This window comes from Eulemur rufifrons, chromosome 6 (genome assembly GCF_041146395.1).
Source record: "Eulemur rufifrons isolate Redbay chromosome 6, OSU_ERuf_1, whole genome shotgun sequence".
Taxonomy (NCBI): Eukaryota; Metazoa; Chordata; class Mammalia; order Primates; family Lemuridae; genus Eulemur; species Eulemur rufifrons.
In genome coordinates, this window is record NC_090988.1 from 102,285,487 (window position 1) to 102,305,415 (window position 19,929).

Consider the following 19,929-nt stretch of genomic DNA (forward strand, 5'->3'; position numbering starts at 1 on the left):
CAGGAATTCTGAATGTGTTTGTGCATTGCCTCGTTGAATCCTCACAGCAAACCTCCCAGATAGGTGCTGTCTTTAATCCTTTCTCACAGATGGGAAGGCTGCCGCTACCCCAAAAGCCTGCACCCCAGTCACACGATGCCGCAGGAGGGAGGTCACGCTGGCGTGGACCTCGAGGTGGGCAAGTGGGGGCCCGAGTGGGTCTGTGACTTCGGGTAAGGAGAGTGTGGGGTCGCCTGTGCCATCAGCGCCACGTGTGAGGGAGAAATGGGACTAGATTTATAGAAAGATGTGATTTAATTGTTTTGAATATAAATTCAGTATTCTGCAAGAGAAAGGAATGAAATAAGATCTGTTGCACAACACGTATGTCAATTTAAAACTAAATTTTAAAAACCACACATTTTTGAGGACGTATAAATACGTATGGATATATTTGACATATATTAGTGCCGGTTATTGGGTTCATTTTTAGGGCAGAAAGGGGCAGGAGTAGGGACTGGGGAAGAAAGGGGGACCACGGAGCGAGAGACCTTGCGAGGACAGAGAGGGCTGCGAGCCACGATGACTTCTGGGCAGAGAAGACCTTCGAGTCTCCCGGGGAGGAAAACCTAGGGGCGTGCAGGGAGTCACCGCACCTTGGTTCTGCACCACGGCCAAACGAGCACACTGCCCGCATCTCCCGGGGAGCGGCTCCAACGCTGCTCTGCGTAGACGCTACTCAGACAGTCGACGTTCTACACTGTCAGTGAAGCCAAGAAAAAAGTGATGATATTTTCAAATGGTCGAGAGAAGGTTTCTGCTCGTCTAGAAACGGCTGCCCAACTAAACTGCCACATGTATCACACGGGGCAAAGGAAGTCACTTTTAGCAAAGAGCAAGGTCACTCACGGGCTCTCACGGAAAGCGAAGGGTGCACTTCAGGAAGAGCCCAACACGGTCTAACGTGTGAGGCGTGTTGGGGAAACGGAACTGAAACAGAACAAGCCACTCCAGAACCCTCCCCAGCAGCAGAGGACGGAGGAAACAGTGTCGTGATCAAAGACACTTTCATGCAGAAAGGGACCCGCATCCTGGAGACCCAGCACAGACAGCGCAGACACGGGAGGACCCTCACCCTTTCTGTGACCACAGACACGGCCCGGGACACACACGCCCAGGACCGGCGATGCCCGGTCTGCAGGGGGAGGCCAGGCGGCAACAGTGGCCACACGCAGCTCACCCCGAATGCACGTGGCAGTTGGTGTGGCCGTCCCTGCTCGTCTTTGAAAGAACAAGCAAACCCTGCGCGTCTCTGGCCAGAGGCGGGTTGTGACGTGGAGTCGGTGCTGACGTGGGGCCGGCGCTTCCCGCCTGGTGGCTTCGTGTCAGAGCGCGGCCCCGGCTCTAGGACACGCTCCTCTCCTGCCCGCGTGGCCTGGATGAGGTTTGCGAACTTTGCAGGGAGGCGGCGAAGGAACTTGCCCGTTTTCTAAAGGAAACTGTCCTTACGAAGGGCGGGAGGCGGCGGCTCTCGCCCCATTTTCCACAGGGCGAATTAAGTCTCTTACTTTTACTTTGTGTTGCCCTCGTGGAAGGACTCTGCGGTGGGTTTTTGTAAAGGTAAGTAACTGTGGTACGTGTGAAGAGAAAGTGGCAGGGTGAGGTGACAGCGACTACCTTGTGGTAGACACAGAAGGCAGAACTGGAATATTGGACAGTGACGCAAGGGCAGAGGACCCGGGTCCCACGTGGGCTCTGGCGCCTTCGCGGGGCGACGGGGAGCCAGGCCTGTGTGAGACCGTGTGGCATGTGCGTGTTCAAACTCTAGTGACTACCACGGGAATAGACTGGAAGTGGAAGTGTCGGTTCACACCAGGAGGAAGAGGAGGAAGGAAGAAGAGATCGCTGCTGAGTCAGGAGAAGGAAGAGGCAGAGAAAAGGCGGAACCAGGCGGGAGGAAGACAAGCGTGGACAGCGCAGGTGCACACGGGCAGCTCAGTCCTACCCTCTGGCTGAGGAGGAACCAGGTCCGGTCCCTGCAGGCGGCGTCACGGCAGCGTGGACGTGAGGCCATTGTCATAGACTCCTGGGACGCCGGGTTCATGACACCCACCCTCTCCCTGCCAGGAGGTGTGTGAAGCCGCAGAGTGGGTGGGGAGGAGAGTTTGTGATGTGTGACATTGTGCTCGGGGCGGATGTCTCCTCCTCCTCTGCGGCCAGCATGTGGGCACTTGCTGCGTGTCGTCCTCGGCTATGGGACCAGGGCTGCCTGCCGTGCCCCACGTCCCCTGCCCCGGCCTCCCTTGTCATCTGAGCAAATCCCAGCTGCCCAGAGCCCACTGGTGCTTTGCGAAGGGGACCAGGGCTGCCACGGTTTGGGGTTTCAGCGATCCTTGAGGCTGTCTGCCTGCTCACCTTTAGTCAAACTGTGTCTTTGCACCTTATTCTTGTGTCATGTTTTGTTTTCGTCTGGTTTTGGAGATATCACTCCAGTATCTTTGGGTTTTGGGCTGAGGTGGCATCTGGGGCCAGCTAGATTTGGGGTCCTCCACCCCGTACACCCACGGGGGCTGGCTGGGGACTGCTGTGTTGGCAACATTATCTTACCACTCTTGGGATTCCAGAACTCAGTTCCCATGTGTCTTAGACTTTAGCTCCACACTAAGTTTGTCCTGGTACGTATTATGCTCTTTGGGGCTAAACTTTCAGGTCTTCCTTTGTGTCTTGGACAGTGGAATACATCCGTGAATAGGTTTTCAGCTACGTTTCTTGATGGGGCCCTCGCTCTACGGCAGCTGGATCCTCACTGGCCGTGGTGCATCAGCCTCTGTCAATATTGTTGTAGAGACGGGGTCTCACTGTCTTGCCCAGGCTGGTCTCAAATCCTGGCCTCAAAGATCCTCCCTCCCGGCCCCCCAAAGTGCTTCCATGGCAGGTGTGAGCCACCGCACCCAGACCCGCTTCTGGTATCTACATGGAACCTGCGTGCTCTGGAGAAATGGGCTGGAAGTGAGTGAGAGAGATCTGGAACAGCTGGTCATCCCAGAAACAAGGAAGGTGAAAGGGCAGTGAGTCCCATCAGAGGAACGCAGGAGTGCAGTGCGCCGAGACTCCCAGGGGACAGACGTGGAGCGGAGCGTGCACGGCAGGTGTGTTCGCGGTGACGCGTGCACAGCACCACGCGCCGTGACGCAGACGAGACACAGAGTGTGCAACCGGCCAGTGCGTTCAGGGCGTTCCGGGGAGCGAGTCGTGATTCTGGACGTCCGTAAACAGAGGGGCGGAATCAGGCCTCATTCTGTCTTTACGTACAACTTTATCTTGTGGGAACCAAGCACAGAGAGGAATGTTCCAGTTTATAAATGAAGGAGAAATCACAGAGTTGTTAAGAAACGCAGCCTTTTGTAACCCCTGATGAGAAAATGGGACTCTCAGGTCCACGGACTGCAGCGGAATCAGAGCTCAGAGGGAATGTCCAGCCCGGCACACGTGCATTAGAGTACAACAGAGAGGTTAAAGGTCACTGAGCTAAAAACTGGTCTGCAGGACTGAGGACGCCGCCACAGCGAGCCCCGAATGGCAGGAGTGGTAATTAGGGAGGGCTAAAGGTGTCCTGGTCCTCCTCTCCTGGGGACGGGTGGGATGGCAGGGGGCCCTTCCAGAAGCCCCTGCTGGGCGTGGCCATGTGACCGGCGCGCAGCAGTGGGCGGAGAGCCCGGTGTGCCTCCGCAGTTTCCCATGTTCTCTCTTTCTCGCCCGCGGGGACCAGCCGTGTGCCCAGCAGAGGCTGCAGCTTGGCTCTGAGTCCCAGAGTGAGGAAGCTGAGACTAGGGCCACCAGCTGACCAGCGGTGGCTGTCACATGAGCAGAAGGAAGCCTGTGTTGTGGGAAGTCACTGAAATGTGGAGGTGGCTTGTTTGGGCGGCATAATTGATCTGTCCTCGTTGACCCAGAAACCTCCCCGACAAAGCACAGCGCGGTGGCCGCGGTTCCTGGCAGGAGGTGGGTGGAAAGGAAACTGCCCAGAGGCTGGAAGGTGGTTGTGATGCACCCGGGGAGACTGTCCCAGGCCACGTGTCACTCGGGAGAGGTCAGAAAGCACGGTGCCACTTTTGTGTCACTTGTCGCGGCTCACTTACCAGCGCATTCTGAGAAAGGGGCTGGCAGAGAACCTGCTGCTTTGCAAGGCAGAAGGAAAGACTAGAGACACCTAGAAGTGTGGGAACCCGCAGAGTTCGCAGTCCCGGCTGGTGCTGGTGACACTGAGAAAGCTTTGAGCACCATAGGACAATGGTTGTGGTGTTAATTAGCCTGTCCTGTGCCTAAGGACGAGGGACATCCTAGCCCGAGCCCAGGGCTGTCCGTACGTCCTCCTCCGTCTACGGTCTCTACACGTCTTTGCCGTTTCCTCACTGGGTTGTTTTAGTTTGTTGATTTGTTTGTTTTCATGTATGTTTTGCTTTTGAGTGTGAGAGTTCCTTATATATTCTAGACTTCCATATTCTAGGCCTTTGTCAGAGATGTGGTTTGTGACTGTTTGGGCCATGGGGCCGTGGTGACGGGCTGCCCGAGTCACAGAGTGGGAAGCAGACCCCAGGTGTCTCGTGATGGGGGCAGCAGGAGCCGTTTCCGCCCCTGAGGTCGTGTGTGGCTTGTTCTGCAGCGTAAGCACCCGCCCTGCGGGCACTGGGCAGGCCGCGGGCTGGCAGAGACGGTGCCAGGAGAGGCCGTTTCCATGTGTCTCTATAGCAGCCCACACTGTGTTAGACAGCGCTCTCCAGAAAGCCGGAACACGTCGGAGTGTGACAGGGAGATGACAGATTTATTGTGGGGAAGGACCTCACGCAGCCCCCGAGGCTGAGGAGCCCGTGCCCTGCTGTCTGCAGCTGAAGACGCGGGTCGGGTGGGGCGTAACTGAGCTAGAGTCCAGGGGCACCAGGGCAGCGGGTGGTGCGAGTCTCGGTCCACGGGCAGAGAAGACGGATGTCCCTGCCCAAACAGTCAGGCAGAGGCCACGCTGTCCCTTCCTCTGCTTCTGTTCTGTTCAGGTCCCCGTGGATGGGACCAGGTCTGCCCACGTGGGAGGTCCCCACCCGCTGTGAGAGCCCAAATGCCGTCATCACAACACGGGGAACAGGGGGACGTCTGCTCCCCCCATCTGCTCCAGGCGGCACTGGGGCCCGGCCTTCGAGGTGGGGAAGGGCGGAAGCAGGCTGGGAAGCAGGAGGCCGTCCTCACGGCAGCCACGTCCGTCAGTAGAAACTCCCGCCCTCCTACTCAACACCTGTTAGAACCAATAACTCAGCGAAACCAGAGGATACAAAGTCAAGATGCAAGAATCAATGCTATTTCTACATACTAAAAATCATACTAAAAATCAACCTAGGAAAATAAAACTCTAAAACAATGTAAAATACTTAGATAAAAAATTAACAAAGTATGTGCAAGAATTCTATATTAAGAAGCCCCAACAATTGCTGAGAGAAGTTTCAAGAGACGGAAATGAATGGACAGAGACACATCTCATGCCAGTGTGGAGGGCTCCTTGTCGCTAAGATGTCATTTCCCCCGGTTGACACGTAGACTCCACACAATGCTGCCCTAAGTCACAGATGGATTTTGGGGGTTGAGATTGGCCAGTGGGTTCTAAACTGTAGTCAGAAAAGCACAGGAACTGCAAGAACGGAACAATCTGGAGAGAGAAGAGTGCGGGTGCAGGTCTCGGTCCTGGACCTCACAGCTTCCCATCGCGTCTCGGGCGGCGTGTCCTGGCGCCGGGAAGGGGCGAGCGCGTGTGCGGAACAGAAAACAGGCTCCCACGTGTGTCCTGACCTTCCCTGAAGGCCCTCAGGACTTCAGTGGGACGAGGAAGCTCCTGTCCTCAAATGCCGCTGGAACAATTGGATGAATGTGGCAACACGAACCCCGGCTGCCTCCCAGGGCAAACAAGAATTCGTTTCAGATCCATCCTAGGACGAAACATGAAGCCAAAACTCAACCGTTTCTAGAAGCAAAGCGAGGAAATTTTTCAGAGAGGTCACAGCAAAGACAAAAGTGTTCAATCAGACTTCAAAATCAAAAACTCTTCCCTATGAAAAGAAATTATTAGTAAGCTACTGATAAGGTAACCCCCTACGAGGAGAAAATCACGTGTGTGTATCTATCTATCTATGCCGAAGCACTTTGTGTTGCCAGAAATCAGAGCTCCAACTCCTCCATAACAAAAGTGGACACTTTTAACAACCCTATTTAACAAGAAATTTGTACACATAATGAACACACGAGAAGATTCCCACAGACATGAGTCATCAGAGAAAGGCAAACCGACACCACCGTGCGATACGTTTCACCCCCGCGCAGACGCTGGAATGTAAAAAGCCGACGGCAGCGACGCTGACAGCCGCGTGGAACGACCGAGGCCCCAGCCGTGGCTGGGCAGAGTTGGAAACGGCATCACCAGCTTGAAAACCGCCGGTGTCCCATAAAGTCACACACACAGCCCGCTACGGTCCTGCACGTCCAGTCCGACCTGTTTACCCAAAGACATAAAAACTAAGTTCACAACAGGACTTGCACACAGGCGTCTCATCTGCCACAGCCCCGAAACCGAGAGCGATTCACATGTCCGTGCACAGGACAGGGGAGCACGGTGGAGCGCACTCTTACGTGGAACACTGCTCAGTGATTAAATGACGAAGGACACGTCACGGATGTGCAGAACAACATGACACTGTCGCGAGAAAGAAACCAGCGCGAATGCGTGGCGATCGGACGCGCACGGTGTTGGACGGCGGACCCAGGACGGCAGAGGAGCCTGTGCCCAGGGCCGGGCCGGGCTGGGCAGGAGGGGGACCTTCCGGGTGACAAAATAGTCGGGGTCCCGTGACGGCCACACAGGGCACGGTTTGCCAAACTCATGAGCTGTGTTCTCGAAACATGTGCACTTCATGGATGTAAGTTTTAACTCGAACAAAAATTAAAAGTGTGTTTTTAGAAAACTAAAGTCATTACAGGGGTTGGCTGGTCACACATTGTCCCTTCAAAGACAGTGAATCTCAAGTGCGCGAGTTGACTCCTGGCATTTTGCAAACATTCCAAGGAAAACTGCCACTCACAAGCCTGGAAGGAGGGTTCGCACCTGCGCGGAGCTGCCGCCAGCTGGTGGGTCTGCTCCTGCCCGGGAGGGGCGGCCGGCCAGGAGGGGGGACGAGGAGCCGGGAATGTGCGATTGGAGGAAAACCACGTTCCTCAAAGTTTTGTTTTGCGAGTTTAACAAAACAGGTACCCGGGTAGTGTGGAGTGCTGGGACTAGAGATCGGCTTCTTCCAGCTTAATGCCTTTTTGATTTTTTTACATAAATGATAACAAATTGATTTTTAAGGAGGGAAATAAAAACACTGTGCCCCGGAGCTGAAGGATCTATTTCAATAAGGAGAAATGGGACATGGAGGACAACGGGTCACCAGCTGGCCCAGCCGTGACTGTCCCAGGGGTCCGGGCAGCCCCTGAACAGGCAGCTCAGCCGTTTCTCCAAAGGGAAACAGCTTCCAGGAAACGCCCAAATTTAGACATGAAAGACAGCGGACCTTGGTGGAGCTCATGACAGCTCACGCCACTGTGAAGAGACAAAAATAACACTTGTGCAGGTGAAATGGTGTAAACACAAGAGGGAAGTAATCATGTGTTCAGTGTAAACACCTGGGCAGGGGTATAAAGGGCCCGGGCTCAGGAGGCTCCACACTTGCACCTCCCTCTCACCTGCTCCTCTCACCTGCTCCTCCCACCTGCTCCTCTTCAACCCACCAGAACCATGGGCTGCTGTGGCTGTTCCGGGGGCTGCGGCTCCGGCTGTGGGGGCTGTGGCTCCGGCTGTGGGGGCTGCGGCTCCAGCTGCTGTGTCCCTGTCTGCTGCTGCAAGCCCATGTGCTGCTGTGTGCCAGCCTGTTCCTGCTCCAGCTCTGGCAAAGGGGGCTGTGGGTCCTGTGGGGGTTCCAAGGGGGGCTGTGGGTCCTGTGGGGGCTCCAAGGGGGGCTGTGGGTCCTGTGGGGGCTCCAAGGGGGGCTGTGGGTCCTGTGGGGGGTCCAAGGGGGGCTGTGGGTCCTGTGGGGGCTCCAAGGGGGGCTGTGGGTCCTGTGGAGGTTCCAAGGGGGGCTGTGGGTCCTGTGGAGGCTGCAAAGGCAGCTGTGGGTCATCCTGCTACTGCAAACCCAGCTGTTGCCAGTCCAGCTGCTGTCAGCCTTGTTGCCAATCCAGCTGTTGCAAACCCTGCTGTTGCCAGTCCAGCTGTTGCAAACCCTGCTGCTGCCAATCTAGTTGCTGCCAGTCCAGCTGTTGCAAACCCTGCTGCTGCCAGTCCAGCTGCTGCCAATCTAGCTGCTGCCAGCCCTGCTGCTCCCAGTCCAGCTGCTGTGTCCCCATTTGCTGCCAGTGCAAGATCTGAGGTTCTGTCCACAGCCTTGTTCTGGGACCTGCAGATCTGGCCAGTCCAGGAATGACTGCAGTTGTGTCCTGAACTCTGGAAGCACAGCTCTGGGTGTGTCGTCCTCCGGACTTGGCAACCTGGTGCCCAGAGCTCAGCACTCAGCGCCCAGCGCTCAGTCCCCAGCCTCTGAGGTCAGGAGGCTTCCAGCACCTTGTACCCTCCTGTCCCTCCTACCCTAGTCCTGCTCTTCCTCTGCTCACCTGCCGCTGCAACGTCCTCAGGGCTTCGAGACCCCATGTCACGTGGCCCCTCCGGTGAGCTTGCTGGAAGCATCCTGAGGCTGGAGCCCCTGACCAGGGACCCTCGCTGGCCCCTCTCCCCGCCCCACCACCTCCTGGCTCCTCCATCCCCTCCTCTTCTCCCTGCTCTGAGCTGTGGAACTCAGAGGACACAGCATCGTCAGAGACCCCTGGGAACCTCCCTTCCTGCGTGAGGCCCAGCTCCTCGGCCTCGCGGCACTGAGTCGCTCTCTGTGCAGTGCTCAGCCTGGATCTTCTCAATAAATACAATCTGCCCCTCCAAGAGTTGACACTGTGATTCTTTCTTACAATCTTTACATAGCTGCACCCGTGCCTTCAGGAACCCTCTGCCCCACGCGTTGGCTACTCTGTTAGTTTGCCAGGGCTGCGCGTCACAAGCCCTGTGGGGCAAACAGCCACAGTGGCCTGTCTGCCCCTTTGGACGCCAGGAGTCTGATATCAGACGTGTCAGGGTTGGTTCCGTCTGAGTTCTCCCCTCTTAGCTTGTACATGGCGTCTTCTTCCTGTGCCCTCACATGGTCGTCCCCCTGTGCGTGTCTCTGTCCTAATCTCTTCTCAGAAGGACACCGTCATATCGGAATAGGGGCCACTGCTCCATTGTGTCCACATCTTAACATCGCATCTTTTTTTTTTTTTTTTTTTTTTATTTATTTTTTATTTTTTATTTATTTATTTATTTTTTTTTTTTGAGACAGAGTCTCACTCTGTTGCCCAGGCCAGAGTGAGTGCCGTGGCGTCAGCCTAGCTCACAGCAACCTCAGACTCCTGAGCTCAAGCGATCCTCCTGTCTCAGCCTCCCGAGTAGCTGGGACTACAGGCATGCGCCACCATGCCCGGCTAATTTTTTCTATATATATTTTTAGCTGTCCATATAATTTCTTTCTATTTTTAGTAGAGGTGGGGTCTCGCTCTTGCTCAGGCTGGTCTCGAACTCCTGAGCTCAAACGATCCGCCCACCTCGGCCTCCCAGAGTGCTAGGATTACAGGCGTGAGCCACCGCGCCCGGCCAACATCGCATCTTTAAAGGCCTATCTCCAAAGGAGTCGCATCCTGAGGCGCTGGGGGTGGGACAGCAACATGCAGATGGGGGCGATGCTAACCATCTCTGAGCTGCCCTCGGAGTCCTTCTCTCCCGCCCTTGGAGCACAGCACGTGTGTCTAGCTGGATAGATCTGCAGTCCTGTCTTCTACACCCAAGAGCACTGCCTGCCTTCCTCCATTCTTCATGCTCTCTCCCGTAGCTCAGACTGACGTGTCTTTGATGGTGTCATCCCGTCTCTGCACCTGGCGGCGGCTGAGGTGGCTGACGCTGGCCACCAATTCGCCACTAATCTCTGCATCAGACAAAGGGCTGTTCAACCACGTTCGTGGCACTCTCCTTAGAGCACACTTTCTCTCTCTGTGCGTGTGTGTGACACGGACAGACTGAGAATTCCAAACCCTTCAATTTCTCCGTCTTTTTTGCTTCATAGTTTCTTCTTCAATTCGTCTCTTTCCTCTTCATGTCACTACAAGCAGTGGGCAGGAGCTGAGCTGCCGCTTCAGCACTTTGCTTAGAAACCTCATCAGCTAAACATCCAATGTCATTGCTGGAAAGTTCTACCTTCCACACAACACCAGGACCCAGTTTGGCCCCATTCTCTGCCTGGGTGTGGCAAGGTCGCCTGCCCCCATCTTCCAAGGACATGGTCCTCATTTCTGCCGCAGACGCACCTGACAGGCCGGGAGTGCCACGACTCTGCCACCCGGCGTGACTGTCTGTGGGTTCTCCAGGACGATGGAGGCATCTGCTCAGCTCTGCTCTTCACTGTCTCCTTACCTGAGCGAGGAGAGCCTCTCGGGCCACGCAGGGAGCCCAGGCTGGTGGGAGCTCTGTGGCAGGAGCCAAAACCATTATCATGACACAGTGACAGTCTGAGGTCAGTGCAGTGGTGGATTTTCCTGAGTCCTTTCAACGCTGACCCCACCTAGTTGCTGGAGCAGGAAGCTGCTGTAAATCCAGGAGAAACAGCTGAGCTGGTGACACACTTGGAAGGCCCAGCGTGGACGGGGATGAGCGTGTAATCCCCAGGCTGCGGGGGGCTGGCGGAGCCCAACCCCAGCCCCAGGCATGTGGCCGGTGTGAGCGGGGGTCAGAGGTCGGAGCTGCTCCACTAAGGTCACCCACTGGGGACCAGCCATAGCCACTAGCACTGCAGGAGGGCGGAGAGCTCAGAGCTGCCCAGGGCTCAGCCCGGGGGGCTGCTGGTGTCTGCGCAGGCCCGACAGTGCACAGAGCCCTGCAGTCACTAAGACCCCAGAGCTGTAGGGAACGTCTAACCCTGACTGCAAAGCCTTGGAAAGGTTTGTAGAACTGGATCTAAGAAGCCACAAACCCAACTACCAACCAGAGTGACTCGTCCAGGACACACGGCACCCGGCGGAAGGAGCCTCCCCCTCCAGCACAAGGTCCTGAGCGTGTCCAGGCTTTGGTGACACAGGTGCGCAGGATAAAGTCGCTGCCCCCACAGAACCCACTCTCCTGGAGGCGAGAGACGTGACACTGAGAAACACAAACCACGTGGATAGGATCACAGCACACCAGGTGCCGCAAAGGTCGGAGCTAACCCAGAGAATAGGGCTGGGCTGCAAGCGCTGGGGGCGTTTGACTTGTCATGAGGGGTTGGGCAGAGCCTGAACAGGCTCCTTCTCATGGATCCCGAGAGCCTTGGTGTCACGGGAAGGTGTCCTGAGACCTTGACTCCAACCCGTGGAGAGCGCTGAGAAACAGGCGTGGCACCGAGGTGACCAGGCGCAGCTGTGCAGACGCCAGGCTGGGGGCCGGAGGGGAACGGATCAGAGACGCTGCAGGGACCCGGAGGTCAGCGGGGGCGACAGTTTGAGCAGCCAGTAACCGACAGGACCAGGAGAGGTGGCAGGAGGTAAGCGCAGCCCCGCAGGACGTACCACCGGCTGCTCGTGTGCGAGCCGGGTCCCGCCAGGGGGGCAGAAGCAGCAGGAGGACATATGTGGACACATACACTGTATTACAGACACGTGGATATGCACACTGTACTATAGCACGTGGACACACACCCTGTACGATGGACGCATGGACACACACACTGTATTACAGACACGTGGACACACACACTGTATGACTGACACATGGATATACACACTGTATTACACACACACGGACACACTGTACTATACACACGTGTGGACACACACACTCTATTGCAGACACCTGGACATGCACACTGTATTACAGATACGTGGACACGCACACTACAGTATAGACACACAGATACGCACCCTGTATTACAGACAGACACTCACACACGTGCATACATAAATATACTCATACACTCACTCACGTATATGCATTTTGCTACAGGACGTTGACTTCCACAGTCTTGGTGTGGTTAAGCAGTGTCCCTAAGGCCGTCCCCACAGCCGACGTGGAACACGGGGTCCAGAGCAGGACCTGTTTTAAGGCATTCAGTTTGCAGGCGTGTGTGACGGCAGCCACGTAAACAAATCCGGGCATCACGGCTGGTGGCTCTGCAGCCAGCTCCCTGCCTGGTGACACCTCGCAGGGACACTGCTCTTCCTCCATGGGACCACGTGACGGAGGGACGTCTGCGCGCACGATGGAGACAGTCACCCTGACCCCAGGAACGATGGCATCCTCAAAACTTACTTGAACCGTTTACCTCATTTCATTTTATTTTTTTACTTTGTAAAAAAATTTTTAATCATCATCTTGCCATTTAAACATCAAAGTTATGTCAATGTTTAAGGATAAACAGGGCAGTTAAAATAACATGTCTTGGAAACTGAGCCACAGGTTTAACTGCCAGCACTACGCTCTGCTCTTGGTAGAGTCGTCTGTGTTTCTTCTTTTACATCCCCATTACCAACTCTGGCCATGCTGACTTCTGTGGTAGTAAATCGATCTCGGGGAAAGTCAGGTCTTCCTCAAGAGAGTCAGGATTCGCTGAGGCAGTCGATGAAGCCTGTCCAGCAATGCCTGAGCTCCATGGATGCCACAGTGAGCGTTACACTGGCCCCGACCACGGACACGCTGTGTCGGCAGGAGCCCAGCTCTGCAGCCCAGGCTCTGCCAGCGAGAGCCTGCTCTCCCGTGAGCTGGTGACTCTTCTCTTCTGCATGCAGTTTAGAATCCCCAAAGCCTGTTTCATTTCAGCAATCTGGCCTTTTAGCCTCCTTGTGTTTGAGCAAGGTGGAGCCATAAGCTCACACTTCTGTTACTGTTCATCTCACTCCCAGGCCGTTTCACGAAGCATCTGCGTCTTCCACCCACACGGCCCCAGGGTTCCCCATGTGGAGCCGCCGCCCGTTCCCTGCAGCCACCTATGTGCCACAGCCGTCCTTCGCCACCACCACCTTGGGGGTGCGAGCACGCGACTCACTGCACTTAATTTATTTATTTATTTATTTATTTAATTTTTTTTATTCTTAAAATAAAATTTAGTTAAATTAACTTGAAAAAAAAAAGAATTTTTCAAATTTCTTACATTACTGCAGCCTGCACTGGAGGTCATGTTGAAAGAAACGGCGGAGGATGTTTTAATTCTTTAAAAATATGGAACGCTTCACGAATTTGCGTGTCATCCTTGCGCAGGGGCCATGCTAATCTTCTCTGTATCGTTCCAATTTTAGTATATGTGCTGCCGAAGCGAGCACTGCACTTAATTTAATCCATTTGAATTCAACCCACCCAGGTGGCCAGTGCAGACCACGTGGGCGGCACACGCTGCTCCTCAAGCGCCTTAAGTTTCCCCCAACAGGATTGAGAAGCTTCCAGGACAAGGAACTGGGAATTTAGACGCCCCGAGGCGCGTGCTCAGGCCCCACATTGCAGAGTCAGACGAACACGGTCATGGGAGACACCAGGAAGTGCCGCGAGGCTGCTCGTGTGGCACCGTGGGACTCCGTGACCGCACGCTGGACTCGCGGTGCTGGTTTTTGACTCAGTGAATTTTAAAAAATTCCCCGTGGGCGGCGTCTCAGTCTCCACATTCTCCAAAGGTCCCCAACACCCCTGAAGCAGGTGCCGTGTCCTCTGTGCCCTCTGCCCGAGTCCTCAGCCTGTGCATGGCAGGTGTAGGGAGGGTGGTCACAGGAGTGGACCAGCACACAGAGGAATCGTGACTGAACTAGGACACGGAGCTCCACAGGCAGGAGTGAGGCAAGGGCAGCGGGAGGAAAGTCGCTAATCGGTACCAGAACAAGGAACCACCGTGAGAACAGCAGTGTGGGCGGACGAGGTTTATTAAGGACTCAAGGGTGCAGCTCGAGCCTCACAGACACAGTCAGAAAGGGCAGGGCAAGCAGAGACGGCCTAGGGCTCGACCAACTTTTGTGGCAAAAGGAGATGACAGCTCCGGGGCTCCCAGGTTTGGGGGCTCTGCTGGCTGTCGCCTGCCCCAGCACAGGGGTCTCGCTGGCGTCCCAGGGCAGGCGGGGAGGAGGTCTGGGAGGTGGAGCAGCTCCAGAGGGCGCGTGGCCGGGAACCCCTCATGTCCCGGAGTCCAGGTCCAGCCAGAGCATGACAGGGTGCAGGGGCCGGGGCCTCGGAGGCTGGACATGGGGAGCAAAGAAATGGGATTCCTGATTCCCTGAGGACAGGAGACGCCTGAGCCCGCCAGGTGAACGGTGTCTGTCTCCTACACCAGGAGCACTGGGTCTCCCTCAGTGCAGAGATTCAGCTTTCACATGCTGGCTGACGAAGGCTCCAGAGGTGAGATGGAGGGGTCTTGGGGGGGCTCCTACCATTGTCGGGAGATGTGGACCCACAGGGGACATCGAGGGCTGGGGCCAGAGCCTCAGATCTTGCACTGGCAGCAGATGGGGACACAGCAGCTGGACTGGGAGCAGCAGGGCTGGCAGCAGCTGGACTGGGAGCAGCAGGGTTTGCAGCAGCTGGACTGGGAACAGCAGGGTTTGCAGCAGCTGGACTGGGAGCAGCAGGGCTGGCAGCAGCTGGACTGGGAGCAGCTGGACTGGGAGCAGCTGTTCTGGCAACAGCTGGACTGGGAGCAGCAGGGCTGGCAACAGCTGGACTGGCAGCAACTAGACTGGCAGCAGGATGACCCACAGCCCCCCTTGGAGCCCCCACAGGACCCACAGCCCCCCTTAGAGCCCCCACAGGACCCACAGCCCCCTTTGCCAGAGCTGGAGCAGGAACAGGCTGGCACACAGCAGCACACGGGCTTGCAGCAGCAGACAGGGACACAGCAGCTGGAGCCGCAGCCCCCACAGCTGGAACCGCAGCCCCCACAGCTGGAGCCACAGCCCCCCTTAGAGCTTCCACAAGATCCACAGCCTCCCTTGGAACACCCACAGGAGCCACAGCTCCCCTTGGAACCCCCACAGGAGCCACAGCCCCCCTTAGAGCCCCCACAGGACCCACAGCCCCCCTTGGAGCCCCCACAGGACCCACAGCCCCCTTTGCCAGAGCTGGAGCAGGAACAGGCTGGCACACAGCAGCACACGGGCTTGCAGCAGCAGACAGGGACACAGCAGCTGGAGCCGCAGCCCCCACAGCCGGAGCCGCAGTCCCCACAGCCGGAGCCGCAGCCCCCGGAACAGCCAGAGCAGCCCATGGTTCTTGTGGGTTGAGGAGGAGCAGGTGGGAGGAGCAGGTGGGAGGAGCAGGTGGGAGGAGGATGCAGGTGTGGAGCTCCCTGAGCCTGGAGCCTTTATATCCCTGCCCAGGGGTCCTGGTGGCCACAGTGGCCCTTCCTTGTGTCTATTTTTGTACTTTCCCAGGAGAAACTGTGTGTCATTTAAAATAAAAAAAACATTCCTCTGTCCTTGTGACCCACTTCCTCCTGACAGGTTGCTCTGCTGTCTGAACCCTCAAGCCCCCTCTGCTCTGGGCTCTGGGGACCCTGGGAACAAGGTGAGCTTGATACATTGCTGCCATGTCCAACCTGCATCTCCTGCTTTGGGGGCTCCGGTCGGGTGACCCGCATTTGTGTTTCTTCCAGACCTGAGATATTCAGGCCCTGGCGTGGGTGCGTAGGTCGGTCACGTTGGGCTCAAGCCAGAATATTCTCCAGACTGGCTGCCTCAGGGGGTGTCCTGCAGGAGAGAAGGGAGCCCACTCATAGGCCCTTCTCCTCTCGCCTCCTGCCCTTGTCCTCGACGTTCAGAGTTCGCTGCAAAGCAATCGCTGTGAGTTTCCGAGGAGCAGCCCTGGTGGTGTGGGCACAGGGCTGTCCCAGCCCCCGCGTGCGGGAAGCTCCGGGTCCGCGCTGGGCGTGTGGACTAGGTGTTCACAGCCTGCGCTCACGGAACCCTCTCCTGCCTGTTTCTCAGAGCACAGAAATAGCCTGTTTAGTGCAGAAACTATGGAGTAACTCACCTGAGCCCAGCGAGAACGCGCACACCTGCAGATTCCCGGCTCAGAGGCCAAGTCCTGCTTCCCCCCAGGATGTGCCCGCAGACTCTGGGACCTGGAGGGAAGGCCTTGGTCCTTGTGCTGCTCCAACCCCTGTGTCCTGCCTGGGGGGCCTGGTGCCTGGGGACAGGGCGGGTCTGCCCAGGATGGAGGCTCCACCCCCTCCTGGCAGTCCAGGGTCTTCCTGTCACTGCTGTGCTGCTCAGAGCCCGGGCTGCTGGGGAGGGAGCCTGAGTCCTGTCGCTGCCCCACACTGGACACCGCGTCCCTTTGCACGGGCATGGGGGGCACCCGCTCCGCCTGCAGCACCGACCCAAGGACCGGTGACAGTGCAGGGGGAGGGTCTGCAGCCCCTTAGCGCTCTGTGAGGGACCCCTGGCCGTTACCACGCCTGTCCCCTTGGCCTTGTCTCTCCCCCAGCCCCAGGGTCCTCACCAGGGTCCTCCTTCAGGCCTCCCCGACTCTGCCCCCTCCTCCTCCGAGCCTCCGCTCTGGGGCCTCCTCGCGCTCTGAGAAGTGAGCGGTGGGAGAAACGTCATCGCATGAGACAGGAAGTCAGGCCACTCTCAGGGATCACTCAGGCCTGGTGCCATCAGACACCCATCTTGGTGGCAAGGAAAAGAGGTTTCAGGCCAGGTTGGAGGGTGTCGACCCCCCGGCCATGCCGGGGCTGAGGCTCCAGCCTGCTGTTGCTCTCTGCATGCCGAGGGGCCGAGGCGGGAAGGCTGGCAGTGTGGACTTGCACCGCAGCAGGGCGCAGGGGGCAGGGGACACCCCCGAGGCTCAGAGGAGCCCCCTCCGAGACAGGAGCCTTCTCCCAGGGCTCCCGAGTCCTTCCTCTCCCCGTGGTGGGCAGGTTCAAGGCCAGGTGCCCGGGACAGGCCCTGGCTCTGCAGGCGTGTGCTCCGTGTGTGGGTGGAGCCCGTCCAGCCGCCAGAGTGGACAGCGCTTGGGGGAGGGTGGGGGAGGGGGGAGGACACGAGCCCCTGCTGCATCCAGCCCCGCGCACGGATGGGCCTGGGCTGTACTGCGGGGACGGCTCACAGGTCCCGCAGGGACAATGACAGCCAGGGCAGGCTGGCTGTGGGGGACAGAAGCAGAGCCGTGGGCGCAGGCCAGAGTCAGGGGAGCCGCTGGCTGTGTGCGGAGAGGCCGAGGGAGGGGACAGCCCCTGCTGGGCTCTCAGGGGAGCAGGGAGGCGCCAAATCCCTCCTCGTGCAAACCCGAGACACTGTACACACGCTTGCGTTTGGAGGTCACCTCTCACGGCACGTTGCGAAGACAGTGCAGACCCCAGTGTCCCTCCCAGGCACTGTGACCATCTCCTTTTCTTGGTGCTAAAGCTCAGCTACCCTAACGTTTCCCGTCTTAACCATTTCTCATCGTGCGTCCAGCTCCGTGGCCTCAAGCACAGCCACGGTGCTGCGCCGCCGCCGCCACCTGCATCTGCAGAGCTTCCTCATCTCCCCACACTGCAGCTCTGTCCCCGCGAGACACCAGCCCCCCTCCCCACTGTCGCCTCTTCCAGCACCCCAGCACGTGTCCCTCCTGGGACCTGGGGTTGGGGACAGCACTGTCAACACCGCCGCAGAGCGGACGTGGGTCTCACCAGGGTTCACGTGCATGTTCTTAGGCATCGTTCCGTGAAATTTGGTCACATGTGAGGATTCAAGGAACCATCAGCACAGTCCCAACACTTAACTGTTTGTCACCTGAAAGAAACTCTTTGTCCCCGGGCTCCTGGCTGGAGTGTCCTCCGTCCCTCGGCTGCTCTTTCACCTCCTGCCACGGCCCTGCCACCCCCTCCGGGGCTGCTCCTCAGAGAGAAGGGCTGGACCACGCAGGGCTCCAAAGCAGGACGCAGATCTGCTCACGTGTCCCCATGAAGCGCATGGTGTCAACTGCCCTTCTGAGGTCGCAGAGCCATCTCCCAGCCACGAGGCCTGGTCCAGGCGTGGAGAGAAGGGAACAAATTCTCCTCCCCACTGCTGAGAACCTGCCCTCGGCTGCCGCAGGGAAGACACTGTAGACCTGGGCAGGCAGCAGGAATCAGGTGGGGAGGGCCCGGCCCTGCCGGGGAGGGACGGCCGAGGACCCTGCACCGTCCTGCAGAGGCAGAGGGGACTATGGAGGGCGCGAGGCAGAGGTGGTCTCAGTGATTCCCGCACAGCCCTGGGGCGGGGCTGGTGTTACCAGCATCACCCTGCAGAAGAGGAAACTGAGGCTGGGGACCTATGGGACCCACCCAAAGGCACAGGGAGACTAAGAGGCGGGCCAGGGACACTGTCGGGGCCGAGGGGAGGCCCCACATCCCGAGAAGGTGAGCCGGCCTTGGAGCTGCTTTTCCTTGCAACAGGAATTCCATGAGGAAATGTCTCATGGGGAAAAGTCCGTGTTGGATTCCAGAAAACACCGACGTAGCCAAAGAAAAATAAGGAACACGTGCCTCCCGGAGGTGCTGCTAACAACAGGGAAGAGACACTGGTCACGGGGTGTTCCCAGTGGGGTATAAAGGGCCCCGGGCTCAGGAGGCTCCACACCTGTACCTCCCTCTCACCTGCTCCTCCCACCTGCTCCTCCCACCTGCTTCTCCTCAACCCACCAGAACCATGGGCTGCTGTGGCTGTTCCGGGGGCTGCGGCTCAGGCTGTGGGGGCTGCGGCTCCAGCTGTGGGGGCTGCAGTTCTAGCTGTGGGGGCTGCGGCTCCAGCTGCTGTGTCCCTGTCTGCTGCTGCAAGCCCGTGTGCTGCTGTGTGCCAGCCTGTTCCTGCTCCAGCTCTGGCAAAGGGGGCTGTGGGTCCTGTGGGGGCTCCAAGGGGGGCTGTGGCTCATGTGGGGGCTCTAAGGGGGGCTGTGGGTCTTGTGGAGGCTCTAAGGGAGGCTGTGGCTCCGGCTGTGGGGGCTGCGGCTCCAGCTGCTGTGTCCCTGTCTGCTGCTGCAAGCCTGTGTGCTGCTGTGTGCCAGCCTGTTCCTGCTCCAGCTCTGGCAAAGGGGGTTGTGGGTCCTGTGGGGGCTCCAAGGGGGGCTGTGGGTCATCCTGCTGCCAGTCCAGCTGCTGCCAGCCCTGCTGCTCCCAGTCCAGCTGCTCCCAGTCCAGCTGCTGCAAGCCCTGCTGCTCCCAGTCCAGCGGTTGCAAGCCCTGCTGCTCCCAGTCCAGCTGCTGCCAGCCCTGCTGCTCCCAGTCCAGCTGCTGCCAGCCCTGCTGCTCCCAGTCCAGCTGTTGCAAGCCCTGCTGCTCCCAGTCCAGCTGCTGTGTCCCCATCTGCTGTCAGTGCAAGATTTGATGCTTAGCCCCAGATCTCAGGTGACGCTGGCTGAGCTGCAGTCCCCAGGTGAAGGCCATCTCACTCTCCGAGACCCGTGGTGCAAAGTCCTTAGCCTGCACTCGTCTGCATCTCTCAAGCCAGAAACCGAGCTCCCCAGCACATGCCCTGGTTTCACCCTAGAAATCCACCCCCATGTGTCCCTCCCTATCACTGCTGCAGTGATTCTGGGGTGGGCTGTGTCCTTGGCTGTTCATGACAAGGTTCACACCACTGACAGGGACCAAGCTGACCCTGCCCTTCCCAGCCCCTCTTGCCGCCTGCCTCCGCCTCCCCTCCACCCTAGAGAGAGGCCCAGGAGGGGCCGGGCACAGGCCCAGCCCAGACCTGTGTACCCTTCCGAGAGACCCTGCTCACCCTGTCCCTTGGGAGCTGCCGCCTGTGTCCTGGTCATCTTCCCCAGAACATTCTGTTATTCAGCATCTGCCAGAGCCCAGCTGGTCTCTGTGACCCTCTGAATAAAGACACCCC

The 19,929-nt window shown here is 58.0% G+C and overlaps 1 non-coding gene and 2 pseudogenes across 1 annotated transcript; 1 reads left to right on the plus strand and 2 right to left on the minus strand.

Moving 5' to 3' along the window:
• Positions 1–894: 894 nt before the first annotated feature.
• On the minus strand, positions 895–8,698 carry LOC138385037 (uncharacterized; annotated as a pseudogene).
• A 4,608-nt stretch (positions 8,699–13,306) lies between these two features.
• LOC138385508 (U6 spliceosomal RNA) lies at positions 13,307–13,413 on the minus strand. Its single transcript, XR_011233742.1, has one exon. It is a non-coding gene; the product is annotated as a U6 spliceosomal RNA (small nuclear RNA).
• A 1,101-nt stretch (positions 13,414–14,514) lies between these two features.
• Positions 14,515–16,655, plus strand: LOC138385038 (nuclear transcription factor Y subunit beta-like; annotated as a pseudogene).
• Positions 16,656–19,929: the final 3,274 nt, after the last annotated feature.